This window comes from Nothoprocta perdicaria, unplaced genomic scaffold, assembly GCF_003342845.1.
Source record: "Nothoprocta perdicaria isolate Ctin4 unplaced genomic scaffold, notPer1 scaffold_116, whole genome shotgun sequence".
Taxonomy (NCBI): domain Eukaryota; kingdom Metazoa; phylum Chordata; class Aves; order Tinamiformes; family Tinamidae; genus Nothoprocta; species Nothoprocta perdicaria.
The window spans coordinates 1,602,198-1,608,967 of record NW_020454272.1 but is presented as its reverse complement, the minus strand read 5'-3'; the positions used below and the strand labels follow the sequence as shown (position 1 = coordinate 1,608,967).

Genomic DNA, 6,770 nt, shown 5'->3' with positions numbered 1-6,770 from the left:
ATGATGGTAACCACTGTGTGACTAATCACAGTATCTATTTTAGATCATCAGATAGGGAAAGCTCTCATCTACTTTAGCAAGATCTAATAGGACAGCCCTACCAGCCCAGGTTGTCATCATTCCTACCTTCTTTTTTTCCCTGCTTAGGCTCTATGTTTTAATTTTCTTCGGAGGAAATTATTTTTTCAACTGTAATTCTCCTTCCTACATCTCCTCCCTTCTTAAACACATTGTGAAGTGTGAACTTTGTGCTCACTGCAAGCTGGACTCTTAAGTCCAGGACACAACATGAGATAGGCCAGCACTTCCAAAAAGTATTTTGCAAAATTAAATCTAGTCCTGGTTCAGGCAGCCTGTAGCTATAGCCAAAATTACATATGCATATAATCAAATATTGTTACTTAAACTGCATTAAAGCTGTATTTTTGACCCAGTACAGACAAAACCAGTATCCACATGGACAGTGCTCTGCTCTCACATACTGTCATTACTTTGGGTGCTCAAGAACAAATTTAGTCACAAGAAAACTTGGAAGTTCATCAAGTGTATGTACAGAAGACGTGCCATTTTGAGGATAACTGCACACTGAGGACATTTAACAAAACGTGAGAGTGGCTGTGCATCTGAATTTACTACAACATGCTCCAACTTCTACATAGAAATTTAGAATACAGTAAAATGTAGGTAGAAATAAAGAATGCAGAATGCAGTAGAAGTATAGTTTTGCGTGCATGCATTTTTCACCCAGTAAAACCTGAGTAAATCCTAAAGTAAACCTGAGGACTTCTTCAGACTATAGAGTAACTTTTCTTTTTCCTTTGCAAACCTCTTCTGCATTTGAGTCAAGAAAAAGAATTTATTTATATAAAAAAAAGATACTATAAATGCAGTTTCTTACCTGGCCTTAAAAACAATTTTAATGCCCCAAAATATTTTGATAACTACTTTTGCACACTTTGTTAGTTTCAGGATTGCAGCAAGCCCTTATGAATCCTAGGAATAAGAATATCAGATATAGGAATAAACATAACTCTCAGCTATAAAAAATAACTTGCAGAGGTTTACACCTCTGTAAATCTACACTTTGAGCCTTTCTACCTTGCTATGGTCTTTTTTATTGAAATGCTTAAAAAAATGCTTTCATACTGCTCCTGCCACTGATTCCTCAAAATAATGGCTAGGGTGAAATCTTTGCCACATTAAAAAGGAAATTTTATTGGCTATTTCTGTGCCGGCTGGATTTCATTCACAATTCACACGCAGGTGTCATGTAAACAGCACATTGCTGTTAGCTACGCTTCCTCAGACAACACGGCACGCAGCCCCTTCTAATAATGTTTGTCAAATATGACCTCTTTATAAATATTTAATCCTCCCAGCCATTTGTGTTCCGGCACTAAGAACCTAGGAAAGTCAATTTAACCTTCTGAGGTCTTCGTTGAATGAAATAAAACTGCTTTTTCTTATATGGTGTGGTCAACTTCAACACTGAACAGAGACTGTGAGGGTCCTCCAGTGGAAGCCCAGGTAAGTGCAAATATTAGTATGCTCAGAGAAGCCACTTTCAGAGTCAAATAACTTGGCTGCTTTTTAACCAGCTTCATTTCAGCTGTAGGCAATGTGATAACTACTAATCGTCTTACTGCTTCAGGGGCAGGACACCTAAAGCAGAACTAAGCCACCGGTTGTTTTCAGGAGAAAACAGCTATTTCAGGACAGAAACGGTCAGCTGTGAATTCTCATGAGACACTCACTTGCATCCATTGTGGTTCCAAGAAAAAATAAGCACAGGTAGGGTAAATAGGCAAGGAAAAATGTTCATGCACACAGAATGAGCACGGATTTAGGCCTTGGCAAAAATGGCTATGAGAAAGGTAAGTGTGATTGGAAATTCACCATGTAGCCAAACACCAGCTATTCGGAGTTTAAAGACTAACCTAAGCAATAATGCTTTTCAGATCACTAACTTTACCACATTATCAGCTTGCTGGCACCTAGGTCACCTCCAAAGTCCCTAGGAACACAGCAGGGTCTCCATGGGTCGGGGCATGAGCTCAGGATTCAGAGGTCAAGATCGGGGCTCCGAGGCGAGGTTCCAGCATTACCTACTCAGATAATTTTCTTTTTCACTTTACAGGGGCAAAGGTCCACTTAAATGACAAGTATATTTTTCCATTAAACTTGAAATTCTTTGGGATACGACAGTTTCTGCCCATGCCTTCCTGTCAGGTAGCTGGTATCAAAGAAATTTGATATGGCCAAAAAATAAAAATAGAGAATCCTGAAATAATAATACGGAAAAAAAAAATCTGGAAATAGGAATTCCTATTTATAGTTTTCCATACTGGAAACTATTAAAGCAATGGGATTTTCTAACATCTTAGAAACCGCTTTCCCCAAAATCCATAGATCTAAAAGCCAAGCAAGTGTGACTATACACTTGGCAAAAAAAAACCTGATGTGTTATGATGATTTCTGCACATTTGCATGTACTGTAGGATAAAATAGGGACTTTTTCACTTTCATGAAGCATTATAAGGAAGATCTCATAACTCGGTAAAATCATTTCTATAGTGTTGAAAATCATTTAAATTCTGAAGTAGTAACCCCGTTGCTTAGACTATACTGACACCTTATGGTAGTTTTATTATATAATGCAAATAATTTTGAGAGTTAAGATCCAGGATCTAAGTTTAAACGCCATGTTAGCCTGAAACAATTATCTAAATTGGAAGAATTAAGTTAAAACAAAAAGTTAAAAAAGATATCCAAATAATAATTAATATATTTATAATAAAATATTCTTATCTAGGASAGAGATTTTCACCAAATGACTTCAGTGATTTACATTACCCAAACAAAATATACCAGCATGTCTCTTTTCCTCATTAAGTGGATCTGTGAATGGTAGAATTTATAAAACCTGCCTTCTTGGAGCTCTCTTGTGCCTAATAAGAGTTGTCACACTCTACAGCCCAAGAGCTGCTTACTTATCTCAGAATAAAATACATTCTAGAACAACTTTCATGTCACTCCTTCCCATTGCAAGCTTGATTATGGCATACGGAAAAACACATCTTAAAATGGCAAGTCAACTTTTTATTTCAACGGGCAAAACAAGTGCTTGAAATTAATATTTGAAACAATGGTAACATATCTCAGTGATTAAATATTTTGTCCTCTATTACAGTGTATCAATTAAATTAAAAAAAAATTCAAACAGCACATGTTTTCACCAGAAATCATAGAAATTCTTAACTAAACACCTTGGACACATCTGCAACTTCTTTGAAAAGAGCCTAAAGACTACCAGTTCTAGTTCCATTTTAAAAGAATCGTTCATTTGAAGTTAAGAAACTGAGGGAGACAGAAGAAGCAAAACCACTATTTTCCCCTAGGAAGCATGAATAAAGGAAAACAAGAATATTGCAGTTTATCAGCTTCAAAATTTTGAAGGACATCGTGACTATTGGTACAGAGTTCAGAATTGCCCTTATAACCTCTACTACTATTACTTTTGTACAAATAAATTAGCTTTAAAATGCAAAGATTTGATGAAGACTTTTTTTTTTCTTATGTATCTAATCTCTAATTAATGATGTTTTGTATACTGAATTAATCTAACCCATCATTCACCAGAAAACATCCGTGGCATCAAATCCGGAAAAAAAGAAAACGAGCAATTTATCCACCATCCCAATCACAGTCATTCAATCTAATAAAGTAGTCGTTTGTAACGGAACAAAACATGCAGAGATGAAAAATGCCAATAAAAGGGTTGCGCTTAAATTAAATCTGAGCTCAGGCAGCTGCTCTTTATTAACAATAGTTGTCAGAACCAATTAAGCTCCTTTATGAGACAAAAGCAGCCAGCGCTTTATTCCCCAGCAATGCAGCAATCCGAGCCGTGCAGGCTTGGCTGTTCCAAGGAAAACCGACTCTATTCCTATGGGGCTGGCACCAGGTACTTGGGCACGCAGCAGAGAGCAGGGCCAAATCTCCTCTCCCATTTGTTTCAGCCATTCCCTGGCTTCCTGCACCTTGCCCTGCTCCACTCCAGGAGCTGCTGCAGTAATCCGGGTTACTTAAYGGCCGCAGCACTAATGGGTCTCAGGCTGCGCGCGGGAAGGGCTGCGAGAGGAGTTGTTAGGTCAATGATAAAAATGTTGTCATTGATGTATTTTCACAAGAAGCTTCTCCTTTAACTACCTTGRTTTTAATGACTAATTACTGCAGAACGGTGTAAAAACTATTTTTTAAAATGTTTTGCAAAYCTTTACACTTTACTGCATTTTAACAAACTATTAAAAAACACCGAATGATGATTAAGGTACAAGCGAAAACCCTAAGAAAAGCACCAGAATACGTAAGCAAATACAAGCAGGCCATTAATTTGATCTCTGTTGCTCCAGATTCATGAGTATTTGCTCCAGATCTACAACTGCTATAATTTGCAGTAAAAAAGGATTAGTGCCACTGTGATACAGTTCAGAAGAGAGAGGTTACCTAGGATGAGAGAAGGAAAAAAAAAAAAGCTCTATTTTAAAATTAATGCCTAAAATACATAGCAAGTTCTTTTACAGATGCTGCATCAATAGATTAATTGAACTTATCATATGTTTGTGCATGGGTAGAAGTTTAACTGAATTCCTGGTTTATAAGTTTGAGAGTAGGTTTTGTGCAATAAACAAATTGGCATCCCCCTTGTCAGGCATTTTTTGGGTCAGAACCCTTCCAGAAAAGATAAATGCTGATTTTAGAGACATCTAGTAACTCAGATTTTCCTCAGAACCTCTACTCTTTTAACGACAGCTCTCATTTAACAGATGTTTGGAGAGCAATAACTGGAAGAAATAAACTCAAAATTTACTGTAGGTTATACTATCTCTCAAACAAAATATCAAGTCATATATAAGTCTTCCACATAAGTTATTACTAGATAACTTTATGGAAACTTAAAATAAATATGTCTTCCAAGATGAAAATATTAAAAGTTCATTTATTTCCATAGGCAACCTCATTCACGGTACAAAGTGATATGAATTCCTTGAAATGATCACTGTAGCTTTTACATAGCTTTAAAGTATCTGATCTAAAAGTTGATACAAGAATAAATTTGTTTTTGAAGAGCTGTCCAACAAACCAGAGATACACTAATGCCATGCTAGGGCAGTCCCGGTTATGAATCTACAGCAACATCACTTGATACATCTCAGGAGAACTTCAATGTTTAACAACCTAAACATAAAGCTACCACTAATACAGAGACTGTATAATTAGACAAAGAAACAAGTATTTTGCACAAGGCCTGAATTTACTATAACACATTAAAGCAGCTTTGATTTACAGCTTCTTCTCAGAAATCTGTACAGCAGCTCAAAACGTTTCGGAGAAAGACAACGTGGCTTCCGGGGCTTATTGGTTCTGTTGATGCAAGTGGGAGGCCTGGTGCTCAAGGGGATTTGATGCACGAATCCGAGGTTTTAGTGCGTTGGATAATTCCTCGCACAGCAGTCAAAACCTCGTGGGAGGATACGCACAAGGCAGGGCTTCACTCAAGAATTAGCTTACTCAGTCTCCACATTGGTTTCCTCACAAATATTTCAGAGTAAAAGTTCACAACGAGTATATAAAAGGCAGCATATCTCTTATTTTAGCAAAGACCAAAAAAGGGTCACGTACAGAACATAACCTTGCTGTCCTCCTCCAATTTGAAATGGCACCAAGTAGTGATATTCTAACACTTCCCTGCCCTGCCCCAACTAAAAAACTCCCAATGAACAAAGATCATTCTAAAGTCCAAAATTTTCATCTGCAAGGAGAGATCCAGTGCTTCTTTTTGTTTTTAATAAACTTCCTTTTCTTCTCCACTCATGCAGATGTGGGTGCACAAGCATATAATCTTGTAATACTTCATAAAAGGATCCATAATCCATTTTCCATATGGAAACCCTGTGAAGCTGGATTCAGGTCTAACTTCTCGTTTAATTTTTGCTCTCCCRACACAGTGCAACTGAATCAGGTATTACCCTGTAATCTAAATACRCACCTACCTTCCTAGTTGCTGACATGCACGCAACTGAGGTTACAGTACAAAAATTAGCACACTTTTTTCTTGCTTTAAAGGCTGGTGGGGTATTCGTGAAACAAGTGGAAAAGTTGTTACTAAAAAGACAAAACTTAATAGAAAAAGGAAGGTTTTAAATAATAAGGCTGGAAATGTTGCACAGCTCTACATCAAAAAATTCTGCTGTTCACTTGGGGTAGTCAACACTCAGGCAGCCCTAAAAGGCCACAGCAGTCCTGAAGGGCATCTCTTTTTGTGTCACATTGTGGCTGAGGGAGAAAGATACAGCACATTCATTAACACAAACCAGGGAATCCTATCCAATTTCCCCATAAAATTGGTCTCACCTCCCCCCGCTCCCATATAATTGGTGGACTCCCTTACCTTTCCAAAGGCTCCTCTGGTGCTGCTGTCCTCCTAAATAAGCAGGGTATCTTTGGACTTTTCCATAGGCTGCTCTGTACCTTATTTACGGGACTTGTGCAAAAAGGAATGGAAAAACCTGCTCCCTCGTCCTTCCTTGRAATGACACTTGCCATTTCACTCCCTACTTCTCTCCCCTTAGGAGCCCGGGGCTCCTAAGCTAATCAGCAAGTCAGTCCTTTCCAAGGTCCTCTCAGTCAGCCCTGTCAGAGGAGGTTTTTCAAGCCTCTTTAATACAAGTCAATCCATTCAGAGGATTAGTGGGTCTGCTAAAATTAGG

At 37.9% G+C, this 6,770-nt stretch overlaps 1 long non-coding RNA gene across 1 annotated transcript; it reads right to left on the bottom strand.

Moving 5' to 3' along the window:
* Positions 1 to 4,978: 4,978 nt before the first annotated feature.
* LOC112959517 lies at positions 4,979 to 6,757 on the bottom strand. The gene is made up of 2 exons (XR_003251632.1): positions 6,452 to 6,757; positions 4,979 to 6,336 (listed from the first exon to the last, which is right to left on the bottom strand). It is a non-coding gene; the product is annotated as an uncharacterized LOC112959517 (long non-coding RNA).
* Between the last annotated feature and the right edge of the window lie 13 nt (positions 6,758 to 6,770).